We start from the raw sequence: 20,002 nt of genomic DNA on the forward strand, positions 1-20,002 counted from the left end.
AGCAGTTGCCTGATCAGCACACCTTTTAAATACGTGAGACTGCTGGCTGTCCTCACAGACTAGTCAACTCCGTGGAGGCGGCAGCAGCTGACAGCTGGGCGGGGGCGGCGGGGGCCCCTGGGTTTGCCCTTTTGGGGGTTGGGCGGGGGGTGGTAGGGGGACTGTTGAGTGAAGGCAGTGACAGCAGCGCGAGTAGAGGTTCCTCATGGGGAACAAACTCAGCTGCTGCTGGAAGCCCAATGCCAGCCGCCGGTGGGGCAGGGACTCTAAGTCGGTGCATCCGGCCTCTGAGTCCTGTGACCATGACCGTGAGGCCGGCCGAGCTGATGAGGATTTTGAGTTCTTGGATTTCATGTTCACCAAAGGCGTCCCTGTGCTGCGCCTCAGTGACCTGCAATTGCCCGAAGGTAAGGAGTGGCAGGTGTTCGCTGATCTGTCACACCTCTGGGCGCTGCTGACCCCAGGACCCCTAGTCAGGCACCACCACCTCAGGCTCCTTGCCTGGGGCAGCTTTCTAAGACCTGGCTCTTCCTGGCGCCCCCACCCCTTATTCCCCCCCGCCCCCCGTCATGTCTGGCCAGTTTCTTTCCCTGTTCAGCACCCAAATGCCCAGTTCTTCCCTCCATCCCCACTCAGCCTGAGACACTCCAGTTGGCCCTTCCTGATCATGGCTCTCTCTGTTTAGTGTCTCCTGGGACTCCATGAAGGCTTTTGGGTATATGTTCTCCTTTTTCTCAATGAAATCTTTAATACCCTAACTGCAGAGTTTCCCTCCCATCTCCCTATCCCTACCTAGCCTTATGGCTCTTAGTGAAGGAACCAGTAGGGCCTGTGAAACCCTTGTTTCTACCTGTTAAGATAGTTGATACTCTGAACAGTTAAGCTGCAAAGATTTTAGGGGTTGTTATGTAAACTCAAAATCGATAACTGACATAGAACCTCTATGGTGTTCTTAAGTAGGCTGTTTTCAGTTGCCTGGATAGAAGCTGTTTATTCCTTCCAACTATAATTTGAACACAGAAGGAAATGGTGGGAGAGGGAACTCAGAATTTCCGAATGATGCGAACGTTACCGCCAGTCCTACAGAGAATAGTTGCTTGTTTGATTTTTACACAAAGACGGGCCCAGGGAGTCTGATTACTTTAATATCTCCACTTAGACACAAACACGTCTTCAGTCTTACTTCCGTGACTTAACAGACTTCCCTGTCATATTGCTCGTTCTAAGGAGGAGTGAGTGGTTCAGTTCACAAGAGTGTTGGTCAAAAGTTTCAAAAGAGAACACTGAACATTTAAACTTTAATTGGTGACAAAAGGTCTTGGGAGGTAAGATTCCAAATGGTGCACAAGAATGTCGGTTTGCCTCCATGGCTCCCTCTCCATCCTCTCCCCTCCTGCAGCAGATTCCTGTTTAACTGCAGGAACGTTGAGGTGAAAGTTCTAAAGACCAGATGCCTGAAGCCTGGGGAGAGGGAGGGACATGAGTGGAGAAGAGGGAGAAGAGAGGGAATACTGGATAACAATGTAACTAATGAAGACTGTAGTGTGTGTGTGCTTTTTTAAGTACAAAAAGTACATTTACAAATATGTTAAATCCCCTTTGGCCCATTTTATTTTTAATTTAAATGGCAGAGATTATTTCATTGTTTCATAGAGAAAACGCATAATAGCTCTTATTCTATTTAAACTCTAGTTGAGCTTTTACTTTCTTTAAAAGTTAGAATAATTAAACCTGGGGATTCACCTGGATGATGGACATGGCTTTGTAACTGAAAAGTACTCCTTGTTCAGAATATTCAAATAGTGTGAAAAGATGAACAAATTATGTGAATTAATTGTACCTTTAAACACAATGCAAGTGAGGACCTGTGGAAACTTCTGTTCACTCTGTTTGGTGCTGTAAGGAAAGCTTCTGTCCGAGTGATTTTATAAACCAGTTAGTAGATGGGTAGTGTTGGAGAGAGACCAAAATAGGACCTTTATATAGTTCTTTAAAGATATACAACTGATTTCTAACTGTAAAGAAGGCCCATATATACTCTCCCTCTATTGCGATGAAGAAACCAAGACTTAGAGATGTGAACGGATGTGTGACCAGCCGCTGAACAGGAGAGGCTGACATGCAGGGGATAGATGTGCCAAGTTCAATTTGGTGCTGCATACAGCGCTCCTTAGAATGCAGTCTGTATGTTATAAACTCTCCACAAAGTGAGTCTATTTAACTTGCTCCAGTCTTGATTATTTCCATTAGAAATTATTGTATGTATACAACGCAGAAGCAACAATTACCACTCCATCCCATGTGCATAAACTCATTATCAGGAATAAGAATAAAAGTAGAAGTCAGGAAACAGCATTAATTTACCAGGTTATTGAGCTGATATATTTTAAAGAGTTTGTTCTGAGGGGCTCTCATTGAAGGGACAGTGCTCTGGACATAGAAGGACGTTGCCAGAAGCTGGTAAGAGGGCAGGTCAAGTAACATGGTTAAGCATCCTATATAATAAAGAGGTAATATGCAAATTGCCCCTCACTCTGTCATGCCATCATAAGATGGCTGTGCCCACAATGGAGGCGGGGTTCCTGTAATGAGCCATAATGGGCGATCAGCAGGGACCTGAGGCTGCATGGCGCCGAGCCAGGGCGGGGTACCTCAGGCTGTGCCCCCGCCCGGCAGGGTTTGATGGGTGACCTCAGGCCACACCTCCCCTGCCCTGGCACCGGACCGGGGGACCTGAGGGTATAACGGGGAACCTGAGGTTGCGCCCCTCCACCTAGCAGGGCTTGATGAGGGCCCTGAGGCTGTGCCCCCCACCTGGCAGGGCTTGACAGGGGACCTGAGGCTACGCCCTCCACCTGGTGGGGCTTAATGAGGGGGGGGGGTGGCCAGGTCTGGGTCTTGTGTGATTTTGAGGTACAAGCGGGTGGGTGGGGACTTGACTCTAGGTCCCATGGCATGCCCCAGACTCTGACAGGAGGGAGATTTTCATATACATTTTACTAATTTTCTTTCATCTCTGACACTTCTATTATAGAGAAAGGGCAAATAGCAATATTAAAATATTTCCTCTAATTAATCCCCTTTAAATGTGCACAAATTTTGTGCACCAGGCTACTAGTAAACCTATAAGAAGTCATGTTAAATCAGAAAAGTTGAAAAAATGGAGTTCATAAGTATAGAACTTACCTTTTTATGTTTAACATTATAGTTTGAGTTTCATTTCAATTCATTTTTAACTTTGGGGGGCATTCACTAAAGTGATATGAGAAATCTCAAATTCATCATTTGCCTATTAGTAAGTTTCCATAGAAACGTGGTGAGAATACCAAGTATCAAGTTCCAGCATACTGAAAGTTGCTTGTAATGTCTTTATTTCAGACAGTTTTACATCAACTTCCCTGGAAACTAAGAAATACCTACTTGGGTGTAAAACATTTTGTCTTTTCTACAATGGAGAATTGAGTTGTTTGGTTAGTACACACAATCATACTTACTGGAATGATGCTCTGCCTTGTTCTTCTGAAACAGATGAACCTGATTTCTTTACGTCATTCCAAAGGGATATTCTTAAGAACCCTGGCACAGATCTCAGATAGACTTAACAGAATTTTTCTAGTACCTTGCCTTTATCTAACAGTGTTTCTGACATAACCGGTAGTAACACCAAAAAAAGCACTAGAGTCCTGCCATCAATTTAATTGTTACTCCTCAACTGTTCATGCAGCCTTTTATGTTCTGACCTATGAGCTCTGCTAATTTGCTGCTAAAGGTGCTATCTCTCAATGATGCCTTTCTCCCTCTCCCCTGAGGCGTGAGTAGGGAAGTAATTGGCAACATGATCAGGAAAAACCTGCACAACAGAACTTTACTCTTTCCAGTAGCTATTTTAACCCTCTTTTTTTTGTGGGGGTGAATATTAATAAGTATTTGATGTACAAGGTTGGAAAATACAGTAAAGTTATTCACTTATGCTAAGAATACCCAGAAATTTTATTAATATTTTCGTGTTTATTATTCTTGAGTCTTTTGTATGTGTATAAACATAACAGTCTATTTTAGAAAAATGAGGGCACTCTTTATGTGCTGCGGTGTCACTTGGGGTTATAAAGAGAATAAGGACATCAAGCTCCTGGACCTGTGCCTGGCCCCTGGGGAGCATCCAGGATGTTTCCATGCAGCTGCGGGAGCTCCCCTGCAGGCCTTCTAATAACTGATCCTGTACCTTCAAATGGTTGGAGCACCATTCAGTTACCCATTGTTATGAGGGGCCATCTTTCCCCGTGAAGCCAGACACAATCCCATTGTAATGCTTTATTCTGGGGACACAGATTAAAATAGATGCATTGTATTTACCTCTAGAATTCAGATGGTATACTTCCTTATAACTTCATTAGGATGTCATTTGTAGTTAAGGTATTTTAAAGTTAAATGTTTTTATCCCTAATTAAAGTCATCATTGGTTTTTCACTGGACATAGCACTATCTCTTAGTGTTTTTGTGGGTTTTGTGTCTTTAATTCTGAATAACAGCTACTCCAAGATCAGGAAGCAGTGCGTATTTTAGATGATAAATCAAAAGATTACATTAGATAAAACCTTAGAAGGTATAAGAAAATTGGAAGAAACTTAATTGGTTTGGGTACACTGAATTAGTAGATATTTATTGGGCACCATTCCAGATGCAGGACAAACAATGACATTTAAGGACCCCCTCCCTCCCCCAACTCAGGTCTTTACATTCTAGGAGATCCTAGGGGCAGACAAGACATGAACAATCAAGAAAGTCATGGTGGTTAAAGACAGCTGCTCTCTTTAAGTGACATTAAGCATTTCTAAAGGTGAGAGAGACCCAGTGAACATGTGGGGGCAGAGGCTTCCATGCAGAGTTCCTCAGGTGGGAATACAGAGTGCAGGCAGTAAGAGCAAACTCAGGGTGGCTGTAGCAGATTGAGAGGGATGCCGAGAGGAGGGCGATGGTGCATCAAGACCTTGTATGCCGAGTGGGCCTTGCCAAAAGTATGCATTTTACTTGGGTTGTAATGATTTCCCTGCATATAACCCATTGGAGGATTACATGTAGGGAAATGACTCTAATTCTATAAAGAGAGCGAGAAGAACAGGAAGATAGAGATAGAGATAGAGATGGAGATGGAGAGAGAGAGAGAGAGAGAGAGAGAGAGAGAGAGAGAGAGAGAGAGCGCTACTGTGAGAAGGGTAGAAGGAAGCAGGGAGTTCAGGAAGGAGGCTGGCATAGTAATTCACCTGAGAGTCAACAGTAACTTGAACAGAAACAAACGAACAAAAAAGGGCTTAAAAGTAGGCTGACTTAAAGAAATGAGGTAAATCTAAATGAAGTAGCAAATATGAAGAAGTCACAGAAAAAGAAATGCAGATTATCTTTGAAAGTGTCTTTACACACAAGAGAAATGCAAATAAATCTATCCTGTACTTTCTCTCCTATTGGGAGAAGATCCATAAACTTGACACTTAACTTTTTGGTAAGGCTGCAAAGAAACAGTTCCCTTCATAATTTGCTGGAGGAAATACAAAATGGCTCCACCCCCGGAGGGATGTTGGCATAAATCGCACAGCAATGCAGATGGCATTAATCACGAAATCCTACTTTTTGGAATTTATGTTGAAGACGTGCCCCACAGAGCGAAACCACATATCCACAAAGTTTATGTTGCATTATTTTCAAAAAGACAACTTATGTCCAGTAAGGGACTGTGTAAGTGAACCGGTACGTCCACGCAGTAGACTACTGTGGAGGCTGAGAAAATGATAAAATAGCTCTTTCCTGCTATGTGGTTTTCTTCAGGATAAGTTACATAAAAAAAAGGAAGGAGAGGACACCCAGTAATCTCACGTGACAGAAGCAGGGGAAGTATGTATTGCTTATTTTGAAAATATGTTGAGAGAAATTCGTGCTAATTGTGTGACTTTTATTTTTTCCCCTTTAATGGGCAGCCAAAGTACACATTTACATAAGGTGATGTTAGGGTGATGAGTGGACATTTCATACACTTTCCAATGAAATGCTTAATGTTCATATTTTGCTTTTGAATGAATTTGTGAAAGCTTTATTGTCATTTTTGGTGCTCTCTGTATAGTATATAAATTGCTCTTGGGTTTCATTTGATCCTTACGATGTTTTGAGTTTGGTAATACAGGAAATATATCTGTTTTGCTTGTGAGAAGACAGGCTCTGAGTGGTATAAATTGAGTTGTCCAAGGTTTGAAAAAATCAGGCTTTATAGAGCAGGAATGTAAATTCCAGATATATGGCACATAGGAATGGAATTTATAGAATGACACATCGTGGGATCAGCTTTGGAGATGCTATCTTATCTAACAAATTCCTTTTTTTAGTGTATTATAATTAAACTTTAGGGTTAAAACAGTAACGTTACATAATGTGAGATGAAATTGAGGTAAATTGCTACTCATAAATGTTCTCAAACACTGAGCAGAGCACTTTTTAAAAATACATAAAGGAAGAAAGGTGTATTTCACTATGTGAAATGTCACATCTCAGCCACAGTCATTAAAACAGGTTGAAGATTAAAACCAGGCAATACTGAGATCCAAGGTGAGGCAGCTACAGAAGTGGTTTGGAAGCCACACTTCGGAAACTAGGAGCGAGGCTTGAGGAGCTGCAGAGTGGGGGACGCAGGACCCACTGTGCGCCCTTTGGTGAGGCAGCAGCTCAAGGTCTTGGGTAGGAGTCACCTGACACAGTGGGAATGTGGACTCAGAGAGATAAAGTCATTAGTTTATACGGTAATAGATGGACTCCTAATTTTGTGTTATGGGCCACAAAATAACACAATGTATAGTGAATACAATGCATAGTGTAGTGGATAGAGCAGTTCAGTAAATGCAGAAGGCCTTAAGTAAGCAGGTGCCCAGCAGTGGGCCCAGCAACTGCTGCCATTTCTATTTAATTAGTATAAATGGAAATCATTGTCTTTCTGAGAAATGCTGCTTAAAACCATTTTATATATATATGTATGTATATCTATCTATCTATCTATCTATCTATCTATCTATCTATCTATCATCTATCTATATATAACACAACACCACACCATTCTGCAGTATTTAGCAAAGAGTGGAAGGTATATATAAAATTATTTTAGGCCATAAACAGAAAAATTTTATGAAAGCTTCATGTAAATTGATAACATTAGGGCCCTATTGGGTACAATACACACAGTGCATGCAAATGACAGGCAACTCACTGATGTGGAAATAACACTGTTAACTGTGGTCACACTGTGCACTCAAGGAAATGCCAGTTAGACTTGGTGAGGTTCCTGACCCACATAACCATGATCTTATTCAAAGCTTGGTAGCATTATCCACTAATATGCCCTCACCTGTTTTAGAAAGCCACTTAGTTTAATGTGTTGAGCCATAAAAGCAACCTAACCTTTTGGTCTAGTCATTTTATTTTAAAGAGATTTTCTAAGGAGATTTAAAAGGTTGTTATAAAACTCTATATATGTGGTGATTTTTAGAACTATGTAAGTACTTAAACCCCAGCAGAGGTTGGCTATGTGAAGTATAGCCAACACTTTATAGGCAATTATGTATCCATTAAACAGCAGATATGATGCAAGTTGAAAAAAATGGATCTTAAAATAGACTTAAATCTTTTAAAGAAAAGTACTGACTTTATAACCAGAGTTCACAGAGTGAAAATCAAGGTACTCCTTGATTCAGCAATTAAAGGATCTTCTCAGCACTTGTCTCGGTTCTGCTCTCCTGTTGATTTCTCCTGAAAAGGCTTCCTCCTCGTGCTGGCAAAGGGGAGTCCGCAGCTCCGGATTCTCTAAGGATCCAGGAATTCAGCTCTGCCTTTCTCTTCCCGTTCTTGGGAGGTCCAGGCAGCTGTGACTGGCTGGCCAGCCCTGGGGCACCTGCCTGCCCTGGAACCCAGGTGTAGGGGAGGCAAAGTTTCAGCTGTTTGTTTGTTACTTGAGCTATTTTTGATTTTTTTCTGCATGTTGTCATTTCTTTTATTCCAGCATTCTTGATTTTTGTATTTAGAGCTATAGCAACACCTATTCCTTTGGGGCATGCGTGTGTGTGTGTGTGTGTTTGCTTGTGTTTGTAAGCCTTCTTCTTCTTTGTTTCAAGTACATATTTTCATGGGCTTCCCATTGAAAATTTTAATTAAACTTTATCACACCATTGGCATTGATAAAATTGTATGGCTGCTTATGCAAATATATGCTCTTATCTTTTTTATTCAAATGCAATATATTTGCTTTCTTTTTGGTAGGAAGTAGTCTTGAATTCTGTCAGAAGCCTGAGGTTAGAGGCTGCTATGATAGTCTCAGCCTCTCACTTTGTGCACAACTGAATTCATTTATTTTCCAAGTAGCTAACATTGTCTTATTTTTCAAATTTGTGGGAAAAAACCTTTAAAATAACTTTGTGGATTTTTTTTACATTAAAATGTTGAATAGAATAGTTTCTGCAAAAGCAATTTAATAAACTGAAATGCAGTGAAGGAACATTTTTGAAGAACAAGGCAATTGGTGCAGTTATTTAAATTTCTAGTGTTGGCATTAGTATCAAAATGGATGGCTCGGATGCCTGTGAAACCAGGATGTCCCAAATTATGTTTGTGCAAGATGCTAACTGTATTACTTGGAGGGGAAAAAGCGTTCTAGGTATAAATTTGTGAAATGATGTGTTAGACATTACTCATTACTAGACTGATTAGTTCTTAACACGTCAATGTGCATTTTGATCTCTAAGAATCAGGGATATCATTTACTTTTATATGACTTCCAAATACCCTTTTAACAAATAGAACCATTATTATGCAATTTGGGAAATATTGCCATAACCATTACTCTCTCAGGATCTTGGTCCACTTTCTTACAAGATTGGTTAAGTGGTTTCAGATGATCATTACTAAGGAATATGATAGGGTTTTTTTTAAGTAATGACTTTATTATTCCACGTAGTGGCAAGCTTTGTGTTATTAAAATTTAGATATCTATTTGGTATTCTTGCCTAAATAGAAGATTATTCCATCTTGGTGCAAGTTGGACTGCAGGCACACCTACCCTTATATAGCTACAACAAATTGCATTTTTACAAGCAGCCCTATGATCAAGTCCAGAAAGTATTCTTATTGGAGCCCTCAAATTAATTGTGTGGCCTGGAAAGAAGAAGTGGAACTTTAACTTTGGAAACTGAGGGCAGAATTTAAAAATCACTTTGATGAAAGTATAAAAAGTCACTGTCATGACAGTGTTCCTGTAGGCTAGAGCCTTGAGCTATTATACTGTCCTTTTAAATGTGCCACGATATGGAGCCCTAAGCAAGCCACAGCTAAGAAAATAAGTTCATGTTTTGAATGGAGTTAGAATTAGCCTAATGAGTAAAGAACATTTGCCAAAAACAGCTCACGTGATTTGGGCATATTTGATATATTAGCTGGTATCTGACACCAACTTGCCACAATGTAACTTGCTTCTTGGCACTGTTTCTGGAATCTATATATATAAAAGCCCAGTGACCAGAATGGCAGAATGACGGGAACCACTGGTTGCTTTGATGCACACTGTGGCTGCCAAACGGCCCGATTTGGGCCCCAATTGACCCCCACAACTCCTTCAGCCCCTCCCCCCAATCCCAATCAGGGGCGGAGCCGACAACTGCCCATGGCCCCTCCCCCTGGCCAGCTCCACCCCCAATTGGGGGCAGGGCCAGCCAGCCAACTGCCCATGTCCCCTCCCGCCCACTGGCAGCCAACCTCCCAGGGCCCCTCCCCCCGGCTGGCCGCCCCCCACCCCATAGGCCTCAATTGCCAGTCAGGCTGAGGGAACCCACTTGTGCATGAACTTGTGCACTGGGTCACTAGTATCAGCATAAATGAGAGTGACTGTGTTTCTAATTGACAAATAGAAGTGGGGAAGCATGTACACAATTCATAGACTACTTAGTTGCAAGTTAAAAAAAAGTCTTAGGCATAACTTGTATTTATTCCACATGCATAGAAAGATTCTACAATTTAAAATTTTCTCAGTAGAATTTTTATATTGTTGCTATGAGAAATGGCTCATCTTTCTGAATTCAAATGATGGACTCGGAGACAGAAGTATGGCGAAAATGAGACATTCAATAATTTGGCCTCCAGAGTTGGTGTCCTTTGTCATAGGTACACCTGATATGGGGAGCATAGGCTATTTATTTAATCCCTCCTCCAGTTCCTTATTGGCTGAGTACTACGGGGTCACCTGTTTCCTCATAGGTCACCTAGGTCTTGCTGTCTCCCATTGGGCCTTTTACAATATTGGGCTGAAGCCTTTCTAGCTGCCTGCACCCCCCTGTCTAGTGGAGGGGGTTTCCACCATGATGCCTTAGGGGTTTCCACCATGATGCTGGCCCAGGTGCACAGTTCTTTGTTCCTCTTACCTCCTCCCTACTTTCTGTTTGTCCTGGGAAATTCGGTAAATCCCATCAAAAGCCAACCATACTGGAGGTGGATCACAGAGGTTCATTTCTTACATCGCCTTGACTAAACTTGGCTTGTTACCATTACTTAAAAATTCTTCCCAACACCGTTATAAGGGGTATAAATTGGTGTGTAGCTATTTTTAAATGATGTATTTTTCTATTTGGGCTTTAGGTTTAATCCCTTCTGACCATCCAGGGGCGTGTACAATTTTCCTGAAGAAATCTCAAGTGGATGGTAAGTCAAGACCGGATTTAAATGACAGGTTTTTATTTGAACAATTACAAGGATCAATTGTTTATATATGAGGACTGAATTTGTGATCTTACATAGTGCTCAAGCAAAGGATGCTATTTCACATTAGAATTTGAAGCTATTCAAACTCTCTCGCCCTATGTAATGCTGCCAGGGTGCATCAGAAGAACAGAGCCCTATGGGGTTCCCAGAAGCCTAGCAGGAGCACGTGCAACTATGTCCATTTCCTGTGCCCTGTTTGTTTTAGGATAAGAACCAGAACTGTAGGATTTTAACGCTTCTGCTTGCCGGCTTATTTTCCTTAACGTTATGTTCAGTCAAGTTTACTTAAAAAGCACACGGATCGAGTCTTTCAGTTGATTGTGACAGCTGAAGTACAGGCGGGGAAGGGTCCATTTTATTTGAATTCACGCAGCTCAATAAAGAGTGGGGGTTCTAACATGCGTTTTCATGGCATGTGTGCGTGACTGTCTGGAGCTGATCATTTTGCTGAGGAATGCTGCATTTCTCAGTTTCTTCCAGAGCCAGGGGCTGCTCACCTGTAGAGAGAGGGTGAGAGAGTAAAGGAAGTGCTACCCCGTGCCCCTCTCCTCAGTCCTAAGGAATGTGTGCCTACGATGCCCCTCCCCCGTTAAAGGAGGCAGAGTGGGAAGCAGAGTTCAGCCCAAGACCCTCTTTGGAGCTTTTATTTTTCTTCAGATCTTTGTTAGAGCAAAATGCTTTTGTGTGTTGTACACTTGTTTACTTAGGTTAGCCGCATCATTTTAAAGTTTAAATTGGATAGGTTACTTTGCAGTTGAGTAGAGACGCATTTAATTTCTTAGTAAGATATTCTAGGTGGTTCCCTAGGTGGTTCAGGATGCTTGCAGGTGCCTGGCCAGAAACTGGTTCTTAGAGCCCTCAGCTGTTAGATCCTGGTGGCTCAGGTACAGAGGGCGTCCACGGAGAATTGGAAACTACGACCGAGTAGTGGCTCAGAGGCACAGCAGATAGCTTTTTTATTAGCTAAGTTTCTCCCTGGCTTTGCCCTCTGCCCTTTCCTTCTGGACATGAGAGACTTTTATTTGTACCTAAAACAGAATATCCATTAGGTCAAAAAGGCAAATCTTAGTTTTAATATTTTGCTTATGGGACTCCTCTTACCAGGTGCTTTAAATTATAAATTTTGTTGGAAGTTATAAAAGAAATGGAATAAAATTTGTTCTTATTTTGTATGTTGGTAATCTTTCAGGTAATCAGTAACTTCTATTTTTCTGTGGCATTTGTATCAGTACTGATGGGTTAATTTTCTTTGATTCTTAGTGCGAGGAAAAAGAAAGAACAGTTGTTATTCCTACCATGTAAGTAAATAGTTGAAAAGTTACATAAGAAATTAGTAATTTGAATTAAAAATTGTCTGCCATGATTTTTAACAATATATAATGGAACCAATATCATTAGCATGGTAGATTTTCTAAATCACTTCTGTTATCTTCATGATTAAACTTCCATATTTAGGAAGGTTTTTGGCTTTAGTAATGCTCATTTTTAGGGCTTCTGACCTCTAAGTTAAATGTCAATAACATGGCTGTGGTATAAATATCTGCCTTAATTTTTGCCTTAAGTTTTAATCTTGATTTTTAGCAAAATGAACAATATAAAGCTAAGTCAATTTTCAGGGTTATATCTTAACTTATTGTCATGGCAGCTGAAAGCTTATCTTTCTCACTCTAGTGTGGCCTTTTTTCCCCTCCCTCTGTCCTCCCAACAAGGATCATGGTTTTTATTAAATCAGAATCAATATTTCTTGTCAGTGCCTGTTTTCAAACTGATGACTGATCCGATCCAGGCACTGCTGATAAAGCAAAGCAATGGAATTACAAATGTCAAGAATTAATTATTTTATTCCATATTTGTGTGCCCTCAATTTGTGAACTGTTGCCAGTTTTGTGCTGTAAACTTTATCTTTTATGTCTCACCATTTTTTTCATAAAAAAAATATAGTAGGACTTTAGGATAAGTTTTCTTTGTTCAAAGCTTAGTCTGGCTTTGCCCATTATTTCAAATCAGTTAAACCTGAAAAGGAGTGAAACTTAAGTGAGTTATCAGCTGTTCAAATGTGTATACTTTTTTTGGGACCCCCTATATTACTGAGATTTGAGCACCGCTACACTTCTCCAGGATAATCCAAACCCCTGTTCCTAGTCAACATAATCTCACGGAGTCAAATGCAGCAAGTAGGCTGGTCTCTCTGATTTCAGAAATAACTGCTTCATATCTAACAATTTAGTAACTTGACAGAGAAAGATGACTATTGGGACAAAAATTCTGTATTTATGCTACATTAACATAATACCTAGTAAGTTTTCATTTTTTTGTGTGCAGAATTAATTTTTTTTACTGTATTCACTTTTTCTTTTCTAGCAGCTATTTTTTTCCTGAAATATTGTGACATTTGTCACAGGCCTGTCAAAAATATTTTCCATGTACTGAACACATTTGCTCCACTTCTTATTGGAAGCCATCTCCCCAGCCTTTTGTTATCCTCCTCCAGTTTAGACTTGTTCTCCAAAGGCCTGCTCTGTGCCTGCTTTTAGGCATATTTTTAAAAATATATATTTTATTGATTTTTTTTACAGAGAGGAAGGGAGAGGGATAGAGAGTTAGAAACATCGATGAGAGAGAAACATCGATCAGCTACCTCCTGCACACCCGCTACTGGGTATGTGTCCGCAACCAAGGTACATGCCCTTGACTGGAATCGAACCTGGGACCTTTCAGTCCACAGGCAGACACTCTATCCACTGAGCCAAACCGGTTACGGCTAGGCATATATTTTTAAAGTCATCTGGGATCTCACATACTGTTCTCTTGTGTTGGATCCCCGATTTCTTTAGATCAGCAATTTTCAACCTTTTGCATCTCATGGCATGCATACACTAATTACAATTCCAAGGCACATCAAAAATATTTTTTGTTGATCTACCAAAATGTAGGTATCATATTTATTCATTCACTCTGAACATCTGTTGTGGTATTGGCCGTTGTCATTTTGTTATTTGACAATGTAAGGGAAAAGGTCAGTGGGCCTGCCCAAATAGTCAGGTATTGCATGTTTTAAACATTCTTGCTGCACACCAGTGTGAGGTGTGGTACACTGGTTGAAAATCTGTTTCCGGTGTTGTATGTCTTCCTCTGTCTTTTTTAATTTTTATTTTTAAATAAATCTTTATTGTTCAGATTATTACAGTTGTTCCTCTTCCCTCCCCCCCCATAGCTCCCCTCCACCCGGTTACCACCCCACCCCATGACTCCCCACCACTGTCCTCGTCTATAGGTGTAAGATTTTTGTCCAATTTCTTCCCTCATCGCCCACACTCCTTCCCCCCTCCCCCCGCCTGAGAATTGTCAGTCCACTCCTTTTCTATGCCCCTGATTCTATTATATTCACCCGTTTATTCTGTTCATCAGATTTTTTATTCACTTGATTTTTAGATTCATTTGTTGATAGATATGTATTTTTTTCACTTTGTTGTTCATAATTTTTAGCTTTACCTTTTTCTTCTTCTTCCTATTCTTAAAGAATACCCTTCAGCATTTCATATAATACTGGTTTGGTGGTGATGAACTCCTTTAGCTTTTACTTGTCTGTGAAGCTCTTTATCTGACCTTCAATTCTAAATGATAGCTTTGCTGGGTAACGTAATCTTGGTTGTAGGTTCTTGGCATTCATTACTTTGAATATTTCTTGCCACTCCCTTCTGGCCTGCATAGTTTTTGTTGAGAAATCAGCTGACAGTCGTATGGGTACTCCCTTGTAGGTAACTGACTGTTTTTCTCTTGCTGCTTTTAAGATTCTCTCTTTGTCTTTTGCCCTTGACATTTTAATTATGACGTGTGTTGGTGTGGTCCTCTTTGGATTCCTCTTGTTTGGGGTTCTCTGTACTTCCTAGACTTGTAAGTCTATTTCTTTCATCAGGTAGGGGAAGTTTTCTGTCATTATTTCTTCAAATAGGTTTTCAATATCTTGCTCTCTCTCTTCTTCTTGCACCCCCATAATTCGGATGTTGGTATGCTTGAAGTTGTCCCAGAGGTTCCTTACACTATCTTCATATTTTTGGATTCTTTTTTCTTTTTTCTTTTCTGGTTAGGTGTTTTTTGCTTCTTTGTATTTCAAATCATTGATTTGATTTTTGGGATCCTCTAGTCTGCTGTTGGATCTCTGTATATTATTCTTTATTTAAGTCAGTGTATGCTTAATTTCTGACTGGTCCCTTTTCATATCCTCGAGGGTCTCACTAAATTTCTTGAAGGTTTTTAGAAGATTCTTGAGTAATCTTATAAAAGCAGTTCGCTTTCCTCCATTTCTTTCATTTGTGACATGTTTCTTTGTCTCAGCATTTTGGCTGCTTTCCTGTGTTGATAGAGTGGCCTTGTGTGCTAGGTGCCCTATAGGGCCCAGAGGCTCAACCTCCCCAATTACCTGAGGCAGACACTCTTGGTGCACCCCTTTGTGGGCTGTGTGCACAGTCTTGTTATAGTTAAGCCTTGATTGCTGTTGGTATCACTAGGAGGAATTGGCCTTCAGGCCAATTAGCTGTGAGGACCAGCTGTGTCTACAATGTGAGAACTGCGGTGCTGGAGACACCCTTATGGGGCAGGACTTGCTTCAGTGGAGCTTTGGTGCTCACTGAGTCTGCCTGCTAAGTGTGTTGCTTATGGATGTGATGAGTTGTAATCTGGTATGGTCTCACACTGAGCACTGGGTACACTGGCTCTTGGATCTCCAAGGAGGTGCAATGTCAGCCTCTGCCTGAGGCCACCCAGCAGGAGCTATGGAGAGAGCTGCAGATTCCTCCTCTTTGTTTGGGGTTTGGAAGTGCCCAGATGAGGCCCAGCTGGGAAGCAATGTAGGCTTCTGCTGCCGGGTCTTAGGCCTTTTGGGTGCTTTGGAGCTCTCTGACCCAGCTGCAGTTTGTTAGGTTTTAGGTTGCTAAAGGATATGCCAGTGGTCGGCAAACTCATTAGTCAACAAAACCAAATATCAACAGTACAATGACTGAAATTTCTTTTGAGAGCCAAATTTTTTAAACTTAAACTATATAGGTAGGTACATTGTTATTAACTTAATTAGGGTACTCTTAAGGCTTAGGAAGAGCCACACTCAAGGGGCCAAAAAGCCGCATGTGGCTCGAGAGCCGCAGTTTGCAGACCACGTGGATAGGCCATTCATATGCAAAAGCTGCACAGCTTGGGTGGGGTTGTAAATTGGGTGGGGCGGGGTCTCAGGGAATCACCAGGGTGGAGCAAATAGCAATGGCTGACAGTCAGCCCTGCCCTGGAGATGTCCCCGTTCTCTGTGTCCCACGGCTCTGAACAATGATCGCTGCAAGCACCTCTGAGAGAAAACCTTTCTTGTGTTCCGGCCCCATGCCAGGCAGTCCAGTTTCTCCCCGTATGAGTCTGGGTCCCCAGAATTTTGCCTGGAACTGGAATTCAGAGCAATCGAAAGATATATCTCCCTCCCATTTGAAAAAAACAACAGCACACCCAGTTGCCAGCCGGTTTTGTGCACGCCTCCGCACCTCCTACCAGTCTCAATGCAGTTCAATGAAGTTCTAGTTGTAGAACTTCCACTCAGCCAACTTTCCCATGGATCTGGATGATCCCGTGGATCAGTGCATGATCAGGGCCAGGAGAGATGCGGAGGTTGACCAGCCAGGGAGGGACTGCAGGAGGGCTCCAGGGTGTGACCAGCCTCAGTCCTAATCAGCTGGACCCCAGCAACAAGCTAACCTACTAGTCGGAGCATCTGCCCCCTGGTAGTCAGTGCATGTTATAGCCAGCAGTTGAGCGGCCTTAGCCTATCATTAGCATATTATGCTTTGATTGCTTGAATGGCCAACCAGTTGACCAGACACTCTGCATATTAGGCTTTTATTATATAGGATGGGGCAACTCATTTGCTGATACCACAGATTCTAAATTTCTCTATGAAAGTAATCACTAAAAATGGGATGTTCTTAGCATGTAGATTTTAGGAAATGTATTCAACTTACTTTTGGTGTATGAGTTCAGATTTTTTAAAAATTAAATTCATTGGGGTGACATTGGTTAAAATCCTTATTTAGGTTTCAAGTGTACATTTCTATAATACATGATCGGTATATTACATTGTGTGTCCATCTCTGAGAGTCAAATCATCTTCCCTCACCATATTTTTAAGCCCCTTTAGCCTTTACTACCCTAAACCCCATCCCTGTGGTAACCACCATACTGTTGGCTGTGTTTATGAGATTTAGTTTTATATCCCCCATATGAGTGAGAGCATATGGTTCTTAGACTTTTCTGGCTGACTTATTTCACTTAGCACATAATATCCATTTTGTGGCAAATGGCAGTACATCCTCTTTTCTTATGGTTGAGTAGTATTCCTTTGCATATATGTACCACATCTTCTTTATCCAATCATTTATTGATGGTCACTTTCTTTTCATGTCTTGAGAATAACGCTGCGATGAAACAGGGGTGCATATATCTTTGCAAATAAATGTTTATAAAATTTTCAGGCAGATATCAGAGAGCTGTTGCTGGGTCATATGGTGATTCTATTCTTAATTTTTTGAGGCAACTCCATATTCTTATCCATAGTGGCTGTACCAGTTGATGTTCTCACCAGCAGTGACTGAGGGTTCCTTTTTCTCCACAAACTCTCCAACACTTGTTATTACCTGCCTTGTTGATAGTAGCCATTCTGCTTTGATCTCTCTTACTTGTGGGCTTCTCTCAGATGTGTGGTGGTCCCTGGCTGTCTTTTGACATCTAATTGGAAGCAAAGGAGTGAGCAGAACTTTTAACTGGCAGGGCTGCACTGCAAGAATTTGGGGGCTGAATTCTAAGCCTGCCTTGGATTTTGTAAGGCAAACTGGCTTTCTTACTCCTGTTCCAGCCACTCTCTTTATTTATTTATTTTTTTTTTCTGGGAAAAGCACACAGATTTAAAAAAGATAAAAAATGCAGGTCCAAGGACCTGAACTTAGGAGTTCCCTTGGGAGGAAGCTAGAGTTCCAAAGAAGGGATCTAGACACAACTCTGAGCGGCTTAGCTTAAGGGGTAATGCCTACTGGGGGCTTGGCAGGCAGGGTGAAGGTGCCCAGCAGATGGTTTGCCTCCTCCCAGTGGGCCTGCAGCATGGCTTGGAGTCGCTCTACCAGCTCGGCCCGCTGTTCTTCCAGCTGCTGGTTCCTACTCTGCAGTTCCCACACTCATGCCTGCTCCCGGGCCAGTCTGAGCTCATAGTCCTGAGCCACCTGCTGCTGCCTTTCCTCTCGTTCTGCCATTTCCACCTTGAACTGAGCCAACTGAGTGGACAATTCCTGCTGGTGCTGCCACTGAGGTCCTGCAACTGCTTCCTGTGCTGTTCCCTCAGGGAAGCTGCTTGCCGCAGGCTGCTCTCCTGAGCCTGGGCCAGCCGCTCTGTCACCCGCTGCTCTAGCTGCACAGCCAGCTCTGACTCCAGCTGGATCCGCTGGCTTTCATACCGGGCCTGCACCAAGCTCATTTCCAGCTGCAGGGCGTCTCTCTCTCTCCGGGCTGTATCCAGCTCTCCTTCTACCCGTCGCATCTCAGCCTGCATCAATGCCAGCTGCTGCTGGGCCTCCCGGGCGGCCTGGGCTTCCCTCTGCATGTTCCCCTTTTCCCTTTCCAGCTGAGCCTGGCTCTCCTCCTGCAGGGCCTGGTAGCGCTCCTTAAGCTGGCGCTCTTGCTGGGCCCAGGTCTGCTGTTCTTCTTCTAGGGCAACTTGCAGTGTCTCCAACTGTTGGTGCTCACTGATTTGCCCAGCACGAGCCTCATCCCGTTCTTCCTGCAGGGCCCGGCACTGCTGCTGTTCTAGCTCCAAGCTCAAGGTCAGAGCTTGCCTTTCCTCTTCCAGCATCTCTCTTTCCCGTTACTGTATTCTGGCACCTTCCTGCTCGCGATTCAGGGCCTCCAGGGCCTCCGAAAGACTTTGTTCCAGGCGGGTTACTGTCTCCTGCTGCTTGCTTCTAGTGAGTTCAGCTGCCTGGCGCTCCTCCTGGAGTCCCCGAAGTACCTCTGTGCGTTCGGCTTCATGCTGGTTCCAGCCCTCCACCACACGGGCCAGGGTCTTGTCCAGTTGTTCAATCATGAGGTCTTTCTTGCCGTCAGCAGTCACGGCCACAGCTAACTGCTGCTGCAGCTCCAGCACTCGGGTCTGTAGGCTCTGAATATGGCGCTCGCAATGCTTTCGGCGTGTATGCTCTGAATCCAGTGCATCTCTCAGGCCCTGGAAATCCGGGGGGTTGAGTAGGGTTCCTGACAGAAGGCTGGTGTAATGGGGAAACAACTCCTCCAGGGCTTGGGCTGAGCTAGATGGAGATAAGTCTTGCAGGGGCCGGGTGTTAAGCAAGGTGGCTGTGTTTTCACTGTCAAAGGAGTCTTCTTCCCATCTCTCTGAACCAGGACCTGGAGTAAGGGGATCCCGATAGGCTGTATCACGTGAGTTTTGGAGCATGCTCTGGAGTTGGCCCCAAACACTTTCCATCTCAAAGATATGCTTAGAACCATCCTCCCTCATCTTTTTCTTCAAGTTGTTCTCCAATCCAATGGACAAACTGCGACTCAGCTCCTGGGCCAAGCCGTCTAAGCCCTCATGAGGCGGGAGGGAGGCGGAGGGTAAATACAGCTGCGCTCGGGCTGTGGCCTCAGCCTGCCGGCTGCGGTGCAGAGAGGCATACAGCTGGGAGGTCACCTCCGAGGACACTTGGTTCAGGGGCTTCTGAAGAGTCACTCAGGAGGTCCTCTGCCCGGATCGGTGAACTGGGACTGGTAGCTGATGTCGCCATGAGTACGGGGAAGAGAGAACTGGAGACAGTAGAGCTGGGAATTCCAGGTTCTGCTTGAGGAGAGTCCAGTGGGGAAAGTGCACAGAAAAGGAAGATTTGGGAGAAAGGAGGAAGGCTCCAAGCCAAGGAACGCTGGTGAATAAGGGTCTGGAGGCTTTCTGGCTAGAGGAAAGGTTCCCACCCGTACCTCCGGTCATGGGAGAGAGCAAGAGCATCTCCTTCCACAGCTCCTGGAAACTGTGGAAAAGGGGGATGCAGCACGGAGTGGGGACAGGAGACCTGTGGGGCAGAAGCACCTCTGCAGTTCATCTAGTGCTGAAAGTTATAGGTCAACTTCTGCACAGGCTACGTCCCTGGTCAACTCAGCTCTTAAATCAAAGTTTAAAGTTTTAATTCAATGAAGTTAATAATACTATTTCAGAGAA

At 43.0% G+C, this 20,002-nt stretch overlaps 1 pseudogene across 1 annotated transcript; it reads right to left on the minus strand.

The window, feature by feature from the left end:
- Nucleotides 1–17,819: 17,819 nt before the first annotated feature.
- LOC308528804 (centrobin-like) lies at nt 17,820–19,577 on the minus strand (annotated as a pseudogene). Its single transcript has one exon. The product of its transcript is annotated as a centrobin-like (transcript).
- Nucleotides 19,578–20,002: the final 425 nt, after the last annotated feature.

This window comes from Myotis nattereri (genome assembly GCF_964212035.1).
Source record: "Myotis nattereri genome assembly, chromosome: 1".
Lineage (NCBI taxonomy): Eukaryota > Metazoa > Chordata > Mammalia > Chiroptera > Vespertilionidae > Myotis > Myotis nattereri.